The following is a 15,601-nucleotide window of genomic DNA, read 5'->3' as shown; positions in this document are numbered from 1 at the left end:
AAGAGTTGACTCATTGGAAAAGACTCTGATGCTGGGAGGGATTGGGGGCAGGAGGAGAAGGGGACGACAGAGGATGAGATGGCTGGATGGCATCACCGACTCGATGGACGTGAGTCTGAGTGAACTCCGGGAGTTTGTGATGGACAGGGAGGCCTGGCGTGCTACGATTCATGGGGTCTCAAAGAGTCGGACATGAATGAGCGACTGAACTGAACTGAACATAATAATCATAATTATTTAGAAGTCCCTGTTAGTTCCCACACCTGTGTCTGATTCTGTTGCTTACTTTATCTTGACAGTTTACAAATTTGTTTTGGTTTGTCATTGTTTGTATGCCTGGTAGTTTTTGATCGAAAGCCAGACCTTCCTTTTTTAGGACTGTAGAAATTTAAGTCAATGATTTTTATCTTTGGAAATTGGCATGCCTTTCTTTTTGCTAGACCTTTAGTATAGTGGTTGATTCAGTCGAGTCAGGAGTTGTTAGGTTTGGGATTTATTTTTTTCTGTGGTTACCCTCTGTCTTAGTTTGTTAGAGCTGCCATAAAAAAAGTACCACACTGAATGGCTTGAAAAACAGACATTTCCATCTCATAGTTGTGGAGGTTAGAAGCCCTAAATCAACGTGCCTTCAGAGTTGGTTTCTTCAGAGATGGCTGTCTTCTCTGTATTTCTCTTCACATCATCTTCTATGTGTGTCTGGCTCTATATCCATCCTTCCCCTTTTATAAGGAAATCAACCCTATTGAATTAGGGTTGATTTAAAGCACCTCCTTTAACTTGACTGTGTGAAGAACTTATCTCCAAATAGGGTAATATTCTGAGGTATTAGGGCTCAGGTTCTAACATAGCTTTTTTGTCAGAAAGCAGTTCAACCTATAGCATCGTCTTTGTACCGCAGACTTCAGATTCTTCTAGCTTTTCTTGTGTTTAAGGTAAAAAGGTCTAACTTGCCAGAGTGTTTTTCTTCATATGTGCTCCACCAGAGGCATTAGGTCTTCACTGTTGCCCCTCTCCGGCAATAGATTGCTATTATTATTATTTATAAATTGGAGTATGAATGCTTTACAGGGCAGTGAATCAGCTATATGTATACATATATCCCCTCCCTCTTTTTAAAAAATTTATTTTTTAATTGAAGGATAATTGCTTTACAGAGTTTTGCTGTTTTCTGCCAAAGTAACATTGAATCAGCCGTAGGTATACATATCTCCTCCGTCTTAAGCCTCCCTCCCACCCCTCTAGGTCATCAGAGTGTGGAGCTGAGCTCCCAGCCCTGGACAGCAGCCTCCCACTAGCTATCTGTTTCACACGTGGTATTGTACCTATCTTAATGCTTCTCTCCCAATTTGTCTCACCCTTCCTTTCCCCTCTCTGTGTCCACATGTCTCTTCTGTACGTATGCATCTCTATTCCTGCTCTGGAAATAGACTCATCTGTATCATTTTTCTAGATTCCACATATATGTGTTAATACACAATATTTTGTTTTTCTCTTTCTGACTTTCGTCTGTCAGAGCAGAGGAGGGGCCATATTTTCTGTTTTGATTAAGTCTTAGAATCAGATAGGCACTGTGTCCTATCCGGGTCTTGAGGATGAAGTTTTCCGTGGATTCTGCTCCCTTCCCACTCAGCTAGAGGAGGTGTCTAATGGCCCATGTCTGCTCTTTCCCCCGGGGATAGACATTTTTTTCTGTTCCTTTCCTCAGCTGCCATGGATCTGTACTTGTGCCCTAAACATGATAAGACCTAACTCTTCCTCTATGAATTAGAAGTATGATAATAACACCAGCAAGTCTATAGGGATATTTTATGATAAAACATAAAACGTGTGATTTAAGTATGTTAGTCTCTTAGTTGTGTCTGACTCTTTTTGACTCCATAGACTGTAGCCTGCCAGACTCCTCTGTTCATGGAATTCTCCAGGCAAGAATACTGGCGAGGGTAGCCATTCCCTTTTCCAAGGGATCGTCCCAAACTAGGGATCAAACCTGGGTCTCCTGCATTGCAGACAGGTTCTTTACCGTCTGAGTCACCAATAGTAGTTAACAGATAGTTGCTTATTGTGCTTCACCCAATAGCTTTTTTTCTCCACATCTTCATGTTATTTACAAAGCTGAGTTCCTACCTTTTACATCTTCATCTAAGTCATCACAAGTGCTGATTGTTATGTCCTGAGCCCAAAGATACTCATTAACAATGTTCAGAGAAATAATAATTATCTTATTGAATATCCTTTTGGTTTAAATATTTTTCAGCATGACATAATCTGAGATGAACTTTCCAGAGAGCCCTTCATGTTGGCAATTGTAATACAATTGAGTGCCCCAAGAGAAATGTTTTATCTTGTGGGATATTTGCACAGGGCAATGAAAATAGGGAAAATCCAGATTCAGATTAAAGTTTAGAGGTCATAAATGGGAAGGTGAATTGCAAGACTGGAGGCTATAAAGTTATCTCAACCATAGGCACAATGGACAAGTTATGCTTAGTGTTATTTTTAAAAAAAAAGTTGTGTTGGGACTTCCCTGACAGTCCAGTGGTTAAGTCTCTGTGCTTCCAATGCGAGGGTACAGGTTTGATCCCTGGTCAGGGAACTAAGATCCCGCATGCCATGGAGCAACTAAGCCCTCATGCCGTAACTACTGAGCCTGCGCTCCTCAATTAGAGAAACTGTGCTCCACAGTGAAAGATCCTGAGTGGTACAGTGAAGATCCCACGTGCCTCAACTGAGACCTGATGCAGCTGAATAAATAAATAAATAAATTAAAAAGAAATTGTGAACATATTGAGGATTTATAGCAAGTTTAGGTGAAATGTGATGTTCAGGGAGGAATATGGGAGCATTTTGGGAGAAAGGAACATTCTAATGGTTAAGTGAAGGATGTGATTACCCACACATATGTGGTAGTTTAGGAAGTTTGTGTCTCACCATGTCTACCTCTGGAATTTGAGCAAAAACAAGATTAATGTGAATTTCATCTCTTCTCAATGTGCTATATGAGTGTATAGAATGGTAGCAGAAAGTTGGGCAAAAGTATGGTGAGTGTACAAGGAAGGATACTCATTTCTGATATCTGTGATACAGAGATTTAAACGATCTACCTCTTGAGTCCCTAATTCCATAGTGGAAGAGGAGATTAATCATTTTTTAGTAATTAATAGGAGCATTGAACCTTTTGTTCTCATGTATACAAATCATCAGCAGAGCAAAGAACCAGCTGGAGGCAGGTGATTTTCCAACTCCTCCAGAGCATTTGGAGAATTCATCTTTGGTGATGAAAGTTTTTCAAATTTTCAAGCTGTGTTTTTACTAGAAAGAAGTGTATGGGAACTGAGTTTCAATGCCCCTGTTTAAATACCTCTGATGTTATACTAGTGTCTTAGTAGAGTGTCCCAAGCCATCTATTCCATGGACTATATGAATCTGCTCATTTTTTAGGCTCATTTCAAATCCTTAGCAACCTATTTTAGCATTCAGTTTTCAATGGAAACAGTGACAGACTATTTTTTTGGGCTCCAAAGTTGCTGCAGATGGTGACTACAGTCATGAAATTAAAAGACGCTTACTCCTTGGAAGGAAAGTTATGACCAACCTAGACAGCATATTAAAAAGCAGAGACATTACTTTGCCAACAAAAGTCCGTCTAGTCGAAGCTATGGTTTTTCCAGTGGTCATGTATGGATGTGAGAGTTGGACTATAAAGAAAGCTGAGCGCCGAAGAATTGATGCTTTTGAGCTGTGGTGTTGGAGAAAACTCTTGAGAGTCCCTTAGACTGCAAAGAGATCCAACCAGTCCATCCTAAAGGAAATCAGTCCTGAATATTCATTAGAAGGACTGATGCTGAAGCTGAAACTCTAATACTTTGGCCACCTGATGCGAAGAACTGATTCATTTGAAAAGACCCTGATGCTGGGAAAGATTGAAGTTGGGAGGAGAAGGAGATGACAGAGGATGAGATGGTTGTATGGCATCACCGACTCAATGGACATGAGTTTGAGTAAACTGTGGGAGCTGGTGATGGACAGGGCATGCTGCAGTCCATGGGGTCACAAAGAGTCGGACACAACTGAGCAACTGAACTGAACTGAACTTTCCCTCTCTTCTAAGTCTGTCTTATATTTTCCTCATATACCAACAGGCTGTGACCAGGATTTAGTAGCCAGCCCAGCTTCTTTTCACCTTTTCTCATACCAGGTTCAGTTCCCCATGATTAGGTCACCCTTTGGGAACAGATGTCATTGACCCCAAATTTGGGCCTTCTGTGCTTTTTTTTTTTGAAGTGTTGCTGCTGATTTGGGTTAGGGACCAAGCAAGCGTCCCTATGGAATACTTGAGTGCTTTGGGGAAAAAAAAAGCACATGTATTGGGCTGATAAAGTTCCATGAACGAAAGCCAGTCTTTGTTTTTTTTTTGTTGTTGTTTTTTTGCCACACCGCGTGGCATGTAGGATCTGCAGAATCTAAGTTCCCTGACCAGGGTTTGAACCCACACTCTGTGAGTTGGAAGCTTGGAGTTCTAACCACTAGACCACCAGGGAGGTCCCTGAAAGCCTGTCTTTGTAAAGAACCTTTCTTTCTGTTCTTGGTTCCTTCCATTCTTCCTTTGTTTTCATTAGATTTGAGTGTCCAATATGAGCTAAATTCAATAATCATTTGGTTTCAAGGAGTAAATACTCTTACATTTTTTTAAATAAAAAAATGCTTTTTATTTTGTATTGGGGTATGGCCGACTAACAACGTTCTGATGGTTTCAGGTGTGCAACAGAGTGGCCTGCTCATACCCACACATGTATTCTTTCTCCCTCAAACTCCCCTCCCATCCAGGCTGCCGCATAACCTTGTGCAGAGCTCCCTGTGCTATACTGTAGGTTGTCGAGTAAGTACTCTTCAAGCTTGGTTAAACTGAAGCAGAGAAGGGTGGAAGAGCATCAGAAGAATACAAAATCAGATCCCATGAATGTCTGGAACCAATAAAATTAAAAGCCAGTGGGACCGATGACAGTTTTTCCTCCCTTTCCTTCCCTCCCTTCTCTTTTTAAAACGTGTTCATCTCTGGTCCAAGACTCAGTGTGGGAAATAAAATGATGTGTGTGGGAGGAAGCCACTGGCTGTATTCTGAAGGTATCCCTACTTCCCGGAAGTTGAAACAATCATTTTTCTAGCTCATCCTTCCTTTTCCCCAAGAATCTCTATGCATAGGCTTGGATTCCTATCCAGTAGTCTGGGAGACTCCTTAGAGACTGTTGAGAACAGGCCAGAGATTTATTACTGTAACATTAGTTAGTTCATTCAACAAGTCTTTCCTGAATGTCGTCTTTGGGCCACGTGCAGTTCTAGGTTCTAATGACACATGGGTGAATAGGACAGAGCGCCTACCCTTGAGGACCTGAGTATTAGTAGTAAAACCTTCCGGGAATTAACTGAGAGCTTTTTGCTCAGACTTATGGAGGAAAACAACTCTCTCCACCCACCCCACCTCCTTTTTCTAAAAAATTCAAACTCTTTTCTTTCAGGAGATATAAAGGTCCTGCTTGAATCTCCAAATAGCACAGCTGTTGGTAGGGCAGGTTGTTGGTCAGTTGTACTAAATAGCCTCTCTTGAATATTCCAAGTACTCCTCAGTTCAAGAAAACCGAACTCCTCACCTACCGAACTCACACCTTCCAATGCACACTGGCATGCAAACGTGCAGAAAAAGGCATCACAGTTCACTCACTTGTCCAAGGTAGAAACAGGAGATATTCTCAATTTATGTCTTATTTCCACATTCAGTTGATCTTATTCAGTTAGTCCTTTTAAGAATTTTACTAGTATATCATCTCTCACATTGGCTTCCTCTTTTTCAAAAAATTTTGGCTTGTGCAGGGCATGCAAGGGTCTTAAGTTCCCTAACCAGGTATCGAACAGCTGCCCCTGCAGTGGGAGTATGAAGTCTTAACCACTGGATCCCAGTGAAACCCTCTCCTTCCTCTTCTTTACCCCTTCTGGTATCATCTTCAGACATTCAGTCTCTCACCTAAATCCCTGCCATGGTCACCTAACTGACCCTCAGTTTCCAATCCATACTCCTTTCATCCATTTTCAAAGAGCAGTGTCTGACAAACAGTGAAAAAAAAGCGTTAGTTGCTTAGTTGTGTCTGACTCTTTTCAACCCACCAGGCTCCTCTGTCCATGGAATTCTCCAGGCAAGAATACTGGAGTGGGTAGCCTTTCCCTTCTCCAAGGGATCCTCCTGACCCAGGGATGGAGCCTGGGTTTCCTGGATTCGAGGCAAATTCTTTACCATCTGACCATCTGAGCACCAGGGAAGTCCCCTGAAAAACAGTGGTTTTTGTTAAAAGTTGGAAAAAAAAAAAAAAGGAACTTCGATGTATTGGTTCGATTGCCTCACGTTACCCTGATCTTAGTGTCTGAGATGACTGTGTTTTCTATTTGGCCTCTTCTAGATCTTTTCAGTGCTAGGATGGTGGTAGTATCTATATTCTCTACTGAGTAAGAAAAATTATTTAACACTGTTAAATGAATTGTTTTGGTAATTAAAATTTCATATAGAGCTTAAAATTGTGTGCAAGATATTATTCATTCAATCTGTAGACTGCATTTCATGAATAGAAATTCACATACTATGTATAATGTCTAGATAGCTGTCTCCATGAGCTTGTGGTCTAAATGATAGAAATCACTGTTTCCTTTATGACAAAGTTAAATATAGCCTTCCACTGGTAAATTCTGAAGTGTAAATAAATCTTCCTTCCACAGTGCCCTAGTAAATTGCATTCAATTTACTAGGTAAATTGCATCCCATCCATATGAGTTAATTATTTAATTGGTCTAAAGCTTTCTTTCTAGCATATTCTTCCGATCAATATTCTAAATTTTAGGGACTCGCCTGGTGGTCCAATGGTTTAGAATCCACCTTCCAACACAGGTGATGCAAATTTAAGATCCGTGGGCGGGGAACTAAGATCCCACGTGCTGCGAGGCAACTAGGACCCAAAGCAGGCACATAAATATTAAAAGTGCTGTAAGTGCTCATCCTACTGCACACTCTCACTTTAGGATGTGTGTGTCTCCCCTGACAAGGTGGTTTTGCTGGTGCTGTTTCTGCTGCTAGTCAGGTATTCTTTCTTTCACATTTGTGTCTATTGAAATTGTACCCACCTTTCAGTTCAACTTCATCCATAAAATTCTCCTAAGATCTTTTTGAAGAGGCATTTAATATTAACTTCCCTGTTAGACCATAGCAATTTCGAGATCATAAATCATATTTTAATTACCTTCGTGTCCTTTTTCAGTTCTTAACACATCAATTAGCTTATAGTAGGTGCTTAGAATATTTGATCAATGGATGAAAATAGTGGCTAACACTTACAGTTGACTTACAAAGTGAAGGTTACTAGGGAGGTATGGAGTTGGAGTGGCCAATGATGAGTGAGATGTGGTCTCTAGTGTTATGTACGCCTCTGTTTGTGATGTTGCATATTCCTGCAAATCAAGCAAAAATAGTTTTTGTTTTGAAATACATTAAAAATAATGTCAACTCTGTATCGTTCCCTGAATGCATGAGTGGGGTGAAGGAGGGAGAGAGGTGGATTGCGAAATTTTGCAAGGTGACTAAGATGAACAATGCTTATTTATTTAATTTAATATTGGCTTTTATTTTTTCGATGAAAACTTTTTTGATTGTGGTACAAGTCACTTAATATAAAACATACTCTTTTAGCTATATTGAACTGTACAATTGATCGGCACTAAGTACCTTCACAATATTGTTCGACTTGTACCGTTATCCATCTCCTGAGTTTTTTACCTTCCTAAACTGAAATTCTGTCCTCATTAAACACTAAGTCCCCACCCCCCCTACTGATTCTATAAATTAGACTATTCTGGGTACCTTGTATAAGTGGAATCAATAACAGTGCTCATTTAGATGGAAGTTCTGGTCCGTTGCTTGCATTTCCAGGGTGACCTGGCAAGACTTTAAATCTTTGCATGGTGTGTTATGTGGTTGTGGGCAGTATTTGCATATACAGTGAATTTCTGGGACTTCAGATAAGAATGCTTGAATGTGGTCTCAGGACAAAGCAGAGTTCAGGTGAGTACTGTGTCTGAAGCACAGTTAAGGTTCAATAAATATTTATTAGGGAGGAAGAAGGAAGAACGAAAACAAGCCAAGCTAGCTATTACGTAAGAACAAGACCAAAATGGAGTCAACAGGTGTGAAACCATGAGGCAAATGAGATGGTACTCTTATTATTTTATTAACAATACTGTAGCAACTTAATTTCTTTTTCTCCTTGCACCAGGCACCTCTCATATGTTAACACATTTGTTATTTAGAAGAGCCCTTAATTATAGTTACTGTTAATAATTACTTTGTGGATGAAGAAGTTAAGATTCAGAGAGAGCAGTTTGCCGAATCACACACAGCTAGCAGCTGGCAAGCGTGGTACGCTGTGCCCTACAGAACATTCAGGGTGTTCCCTAAACCATTCAGGGTGAGACCTCGATGCCTGGCATCCCCAGGCCACACCCCCTCCACTCATCTTTTTCATCTCTGCTGAGGTGGGAAGTTCCTTTTCCCATCCCCATCCTTCCTCAGGCATGTATGCCCTCGTCTCTTTCTGGTTTTCTGTCCCAGGAGGTTTTCTAAAACCATGGAAGGACAGTCAGGTTCTTATCTGCACAGCCCTGAGATGCAAGGGAGCAGTCCTTCGGCAGTGGAAAATGAGAGTTGGTTGACAAATGCACCCTATTCCTGTCCTTCTTAAGGACAACCCTGAAGTGCCTTCCATGTGGGTTTTTGGAGTTGTAGTATCACTGAACTCTATTTGACCCACAAGCAAATAGCTTAGTAACCCATTCCTCCTTCTCTGTTTTATTTCCACTCTTCCACATTCCTGCTTCTGCCATCATCTGCACTCAACTTGTTTCAGGCAAATCCAGTCTAGATATGAATTAATCAGGCCCGTATGTCACATCAAGGTCATACTCCTTAGGGTACTCTAAAGGACTAACGGGTATCTGAATCAGTAAAGCCACCAGTATCTTTGCTTGAGAATCATACCTTGTATGACAGACAGAGAAAGATGTGTTTTTATTAAATTTTTTTTTTTTTTGGCCATGCAGGATCTTAGTTCCCTGACCAGGAATGAAACCCAGGCCCCCTGCAGTGGAAGCTCAGAATCTTAACCAGGGAAGATTTTGCCAAAACACCAGGGAAGTCCCAGAAAGATGTGTTTTTAAAGAGCCCACCTTTTGATGTTTGGGTAGTTAATGTCACATGGAGCTTTCTCATTTCCTACCTATGTCCCTGTGAAGGGGACGCATAATATTGATCTCAAGGAAGTGGTGCTTATTTCTAGGAAGTGGAGCGTACATTCTCAAGGGGCGACAGACAATGCGCAGCAGTTATAAGAAGGCGTGGCAAAGACTGTGATGAGAGAAATAAGTCAGGGGAGTGCCCACCCTCGAGGCCCAGAGCAGGTTTCCCAGAGTGAGCTTGGATGTTTCCAGGCAGAGGTCCGAAAGCCGGGAAGGGTTTGAGGAGGATTTGGGGAGGCTGGGCCAGCTCATGGAGCTCCAGGGCAGGAGGGTATGCTGAGATGTGAGCAGGGGTGGGCGGCGTGTGGAGCTAATGATAAGCTGGTGTCCTGGCCGTAGGGACCTTGACTTACTACAGGGCTTCATTCCGAGGGTAGTGGAGCATTCGTATTTGGGTTTGTTTCCTTTATAATGACCACTGCAGTGTGTGATATCACTTATATGTGGAATCTAAAAAGTACAGCGGACTAGTGAATGTAACGTAAAGGAAGCAGAGTCACAGATACAGAGAACAAACTAGTAGTTACCAGTGGGGAGAGGGAAGAGGGGGTGATAAATAGGCAGGGGATGAAGAGGTGCAAACTATTAGGCATAAAATAAGTTGCAAGGGTATATTGTACAACATGGGGAATATAGCCAATAACTATAAATGAGGTGTATTGGAGTATATAAATGGAGTATATTTAAAAATTGTGAATTATTATATTGTGCACCTGTGACATACAGCATTGTATAGCAACTATAGTTCAACTAACTAACTAAATAAAAGCTTAAAAAATGAAAACAAAAAATTTAAGAGGAAATAAAGGCGGCTTCGTGTGAGGCAGCCTGGTTTTAAGCGGATTTTGGATCGCTTCGCGGGTCATATCCACTAGTGAACACAAGGGGGCAGCCTCACACCGAGTTCTCAGGGAAGGCTGCCTGTGATCGCGGCGGCTGTTAGCTTCGCCCCCCTTTATGTGCACAGTAAGTAAAACTCCATAGCTTGGTGTGGAAGCGGATTGATTTTTTATTTTTCTTTTTCTTTACGAAAGACTTGAGTTGGGGACCAGGGTTCGCTCGGCGGCACATCACAGGACGTGCACCGTCTTCGCATCTCACTTCCGAGGGTCTTTTGATTGCCGGGGAGAGGCACCCACTCCAAACACAATGCGACCAAGGACGCTGAGAGTCGCTGCCTTCCCTCTGTTGTTTTCAAGTGTCGTCACAGAACTGAAAAGCCCAGAGCTCTCCTGGAAAGTAGTGGAGTGGATTGCTCCTTTGGGAAAATTCTCCCTTTGCTTGGGTGACTTCATCCAGGCCCAAGACTGTAAGTGGTATCTCTTCCCTAGTGGCTCAGTTGATAAAGAATCCGCCAGCAATGCAGGAGACCCAGGTTTGATCCCCGAGGTGAGGAAGATCCCCTGGAGAAGGAAATGGCAACCCGCTCCAGTATTCTTGCTTGCAAAATCCCAATGGACAGAGGAGCCTGGCAGTCATGGGGTCTCAAAGAGTCCGACTCGAGTTGGCCACGAAACCACCACCAAGGAAGATAACTCTCTGTTGGATGCCTCAATTCTCAACATCCTCCCAGAATACCAGATTTGTATATTTTTATTTGGAATTATCTAGCTGGTATCACATAGTGGTGTGATAGGCATCTCAACTTTGACCAAAAACATCTATTACTAACCTTCCCCATGGACTTTTTTCCTCTTCTCAGTATCAGCCACCACCACTTATCTGATTGCTCAAACCTCAAACCCAGCAATGATGCTTCCCTTCTCTCTTTTCTCACCTCCTCCCACATCTAATCAGTTGATATATGAGTTCTGTTGACTCTCCATCTCCACCTTCACTCTCCTCTCTCACCTGGTTGCCTGTTACAACTTTCTTACTAGGCTTTCTTGCTGGACTCTGGACTCTCTACATATATGCCAGGATGATCTTTTAAGGAGAATTCAGATCACTCTTCTGCTTGTATTTCCCAGGACTCCTAGGTGGCTCAGCAGCAAAGAATCCGCCTGCCAATGCAGGAGATGCAGGGGGCGCAGGTTCGGTCCCTGGGTCAGGAAGATCCTCTGGAGAAGGAAAAGGCAACCCACTCCAGTATTCATGCCTGGAGAATCCTAAGGATAGAGGAACCCGGTGGGCTACACTCCAGGGCGTCACAAGGAGTCAGACACTACTGAGCACATGCACAGATTTTCTGCTTAAAACCCTCCAGTGGATTCTATTGCACTTGTAATAAAATCTGTATACCCTGTCATGGATGTGCAGAGTCCTGTGTTATCTGCTCATGGCCTGCCACCCCTGCCTCCCTGTATACTCTTCTCCTTCCTCTCTTGGTTCTGGATGCCTTGGTCTTGGTGTTGTTAAGCAGCCTTGGGCCTTGGCATGAGCTTTTCTCTCCTGCTTGTATGCGTTCCTCTCTGGTCTCTACATAGGTGGCTGTTTGTGTCCTTCAAGTCTCAGCTGAAATGTGACTTCTCAGGGAGAGCTTCTCTGGTCTTTCCAGATATAGTGGTCACCCAGTCATTCTCATGTCCCTCTGTTTTCATTCTCTATAAGCACTGATACTGGGTGCATTTCTTTCTTTCCTTCCTTCCTTCTTTTCCATGCAGCTTATGGGATCTTAGTTTCCCGACTAGGGATTGAAGCCAGGCCTTGGCAGTGGGTTGAACCCAGCCGAATCCTAACAACTGGACTTACAGGGAATTCCCTAGATGCATTTTCTTGCTTATTTATTTGTCACTTTATTGTCTATCTTCCTTCAGTAGAATGCTAGCCCCACAAGGGGTTGGACATATCTGCTTTGGACATTCAACCTCATCCCGGTGACTAAACAGGGCCTGACACGTGAAAGATGCTCAACAGATGTTTGTTGAATAAAGAAATGATTCAATGAGTAAAACTTCCACACCTGACCCTGCTGAGGGTGGATTGCAGGGTTCTTTACTATTTATTCCCGTGTGTTTGGTCTGAGGTGAGACATTTCTTCTCTTTGAGCATCAGTTCCCTCTTCCAGATAAATACTGTTTTGAAAGTGAAAGTGTTAGTCACTCAGTTGTATCTGGCTCTTTGTGACCACATGGACTGTAGCCCTCCAGACTCCTTTGTCCATGGGATTCTCCAGGCAAGAATACTGGAGTGGATAGCCATTCCATTTTCCAGGGGATCTTCCCGACCCAGGATCGAACCCAGGTCTCTTGCATTGCAGGCAGATTCTTTACCAGCTGAGCCACCAGATCCTGTGATATGTTTATTCTAATCCACAAGGGTGCTTCTCACCTAGGAACTCCTGGATGGAAAACCCACTTGCTGTCTAAAAGTTTTGAACACCTTGAAACTTGTGAGAAGCACCGAGACTTCATGATTCCTATCTGTTCATTTTCATGTAAAGAATCAACACTTGAAGTTGCCAGGGTTTTTGAAGTCTCCTATGATGCCGGTTCTGTGTCGTAAGACAGACCAAGCTCACCTTCTGAAGACAGTGGCTCTCTGAGTAGATGAGCTGGAGGGTAGACTGCCTTTTCTTGAAGGCTTTTGGTTAGTGATACTTGGTTTGAAATTCCGGACCTGCTATTTTAGAAACAGTTTAGGCGCAGCATATCCGTTCTGTCTTAGTGTATCTTAGAGTTTATCTAAGTGAGGCAACAATTACAGACCCAGACTTTTTAGGATGCTAAAGTGCTATTCATAACTAGTCAGGAAAGGTCACCAGATAAATACTTTGACGTCTGCTAAGAAGGGAGATTAGTGAAAGCCTTGACTCTATGTTCGCCCAGATCGTGGGATGTGGGAGCATCTTTATTCCTTTTCAATTCCTTTGTTGCTCTGGGATTCTGATATGCTACTAAGCTTTAATTTCTTGAAAAGGCGTTTCATCAATCCTGTTGACTGTGTGCTGAGATTCCCTTCTCCCTCCCTCTCCTACATTTGGGTCAGCCGGGTACCAAAGGAGAAGGTTATCTGGGCTGTTAAACCTTTGACTTGGTGTCTTTTGAAGAGCGCATTTTGCATTTTGTTATGTCAGGATTGTAATTAGATCCGTTAATTAAGGAAAGAATGAACTTTTCCCAAACTCTGCACCTCTTTGAATTTTTGATAAGTTTGCTTAGGTTGCCGCTGACCTTTGCTAAGGGGTATGCTACTGCTCATTAATTGGCAAATTTTAATGAGGTGAGTTGATGAATGTGCTGGCCTTGACAATAAATAAAGCTGGCTTCCACTCTAGGCCTTACCACCTCTGGCTGCTTCAAAGTGTGTAGTGTTTCTTGACTAGTGACCATTAAACTTGGGACACTTGGCCTGCATTCTGTCTTATGAGTAAGCAAGGGAGGGCCTCCTTACCCAGGCACTGATCTGAATGGCTCCTCATCCACCATCTTATTTCATTTTGGTTGCATTGTGGGCAGTGTCGTCAGTCTTGTTTGACTCTTTTTGACGCCATAGACTATAGCCCACCAGGCTTCTCTGAACATGGGATTTCCCAGGCAAGAATACTGGAGTGGGTTGCCATTTCCTACTCCAGGGGATCTTCCCAACCCAGAGATTGAACCAGGGTCTCCTGCATTGCAGGCTGATTCACTGCACCCCCTGGAATTCCCTTTATTCTGATAATAATCTTATTATACCTGTTTTAGACAAGGGGAAACTGAGGCATAGGGAAAGTAGTACAGCACATAGGGATGGGTAACCAGTTAATAATAATAACTAATATTTGAGTTCTAATTGTGTGCTAAGCACACTCCCAACCTCTTAATGTACGTTGTGTCACTTCATACTCATAACAGCCGTGTGAAATAGGTAGTATTTTTGCCCCTACTGTAAAATGGGACTTGATTTTCAAAAGGGTTGATCTCCTATAGGATTGACTGGTTTGATCTCCTTGTAGTCCAAAGGACTCTCAGGAGTCTACTCCAACACCATAGTCCAAAAGCATCAGTTTTTTGGTGCTCAGCCTTCCAACTCTCACATCTGTACGTGACTACTGGAAAAACTGTAGCTTTGACTATACAGACCTTTGTTGGCAAAATGATGTCTCTGCTTTTTAATATGTTGTCTAGGTTTGTCATAGCTTTCCTTCCCAAGGAGAAGCGTCTTTTAATTTCATGGCTACAGTCATCGTTTAGAGTACAAAGAAGAATAAAATTCAGATTTACACACACACATATGAAGATTTCTCTCCTTTTCAAATATGTTTCTGCTGCTTCTCAAAAAACCTAGTGAGCTGTGACACTTCAGAACATAATGAGGGCTACAATATTTAACATATAGAACTGACTGATAAGGGGACTTCCCTGGTGGTCCAGTGGTTAAGACTCCACACTTCCACTGCAGGGGCCCGGGTTTGAACCTTGGTTGGGGAACTAAGATCACACATGCCATAAGGCATAGCCAAAAAAGAAAAAAGACCTGAGTGATGAGAAATTTACTTAGTTGTCCAAGTCCGAGACATGAATTCTGGCTTTATAGCTGTACTCACTATGACTGCTTGGATTACAGTGAGCAAGAGTGTATCTTCTGTTTGGAAGTATTGGTAGGAAAATAAAACAAGCCTGGCAGAAGTTATAAGTAAATCTTCAGAGCCTCTTTTAAAGATTCTGAAAAATATTAGTACTTCTAGTAATTAACGAAATGTGGCACAGACATCTCTGTGCCCCTTACTGAAACACTTAGAATCCTTCTACTAATCCACAACCATAATAACCCTGAAAAACGATTACTAAATACGCAACAGTTTAAAATACTCACCAGCACTCACAGTTGCCACAAACATTCCCCATTTTTTTTTTTTTTTTTTTTTGCTGAAAACATCCTCTCTAGCAAAACGTTGCTACATTTAGAATTTCTGTTTCTGAACATTGCCCTAAGTGACTTCTGAGAAATTTTTTTCGGACCATTGATGATGATAGTTTGACGTCACTGAGTAGCTGGTTCATTTGGGGAAATGCTATTCACATTTCATCCTCATCATGTTCTTATTATTCCTATTTTCTAGAGGAGAAACACCGAGGCAGAGAGAATGTTGGTGTCTTGCGCTGGGTATTACTTAGCGAACACTTTGTTAAGGATGTTTAATGATGAATCTCACAGTACACTTGTGTACGTGAATATATGCCAGGTAATCTGCTAATGTGGTGAAAGCCTGTTTAACCCCTTGAACCTTGGGGACATGGACTAGAATATCTAGACAGGGGTTTTCATGTCTCTGGATAGAGGAGGAAAAATCATACCTTAAGTCAATATTGGAGGCCGATCTGGAACTCAGGGGTCTGAGGTTTTCCTTAAAAAT

Source organism: Bos indicus x Bos taurus, chromosome 18 (assembly GCF_003369695.1).
Source record: "Bos indicus x Bos taurus breed Angus x Brahman F1 hybrid chromosome 18, Bos_hybrid_MaternalHap_v2.0, whole genome shotgun sequence".
NCBI lineage: Eukaryota > Metazoa > Chordata > Mammalia > Artiodactyla > Bovidae > Bos > Bos indicus x Bos taurus.
Note: the sequence above shows the minus strand (reverse complement) of the source record.